Genomic DNA, 458 nt, shown 5'->3' with positions numbered 1-458 from the left:
GAAGCTCCCGCGTTTCCAGCCTGCTTGCGGAGAGTTTGCGAGATGCCCTGGCTCTCCGGGGGGGGTGGCCACACTTCCAGCAGCCCCAGGATAAGTAGGCAAAAGAGAGGCAGCTGGGGCACAAAAGCAAAGACCCTGTCAGTGGGGACGCAGACTAGCAGAAGGTTTTTTCCCTTCGATGCTAAGTCTGCAGGCTTTGCCCGCTGGCATGCTCTCGTCCATCCCTCTGCACTGCCGTCCAGCTCCCAGCTTCCAGCGAGCTGAGGCTCTTCCAAGGGTGGGCTGGGGCAGCAGCCCCTGGGAGCGCAGCGGGGCGGCGCGGAGGGACGAGCTCCCGCTGCAGAGAAGCACCTGCTCCCTCTCGCACTGACACATTCTTGGGTTTCTTTTGGGGTTCGGAGGGAACATCTGCTTTGCTACAGCTGGCAGATTGCGGTGGGGCCGTCAGAGTGACTCCG

Source organism: Phaethon lepturus, unplaced genomic scaffold (assembly GCF_000687285.1).
Source record: "Phaethon lepturus isolate BGI_N335 unplaced genomic scaffold, ASM68728v1 scaffold26122, whole genome shotgun sequence".
Lineage (NCBI taxonomy): Eukaryota > Metazoa > Chordata > Aves > Phaethontiformes > Phaethontidae > Phaethon > Phaethon lepturus.
This window is presented reverse-complemented; position numbering follows the sequence as displayed.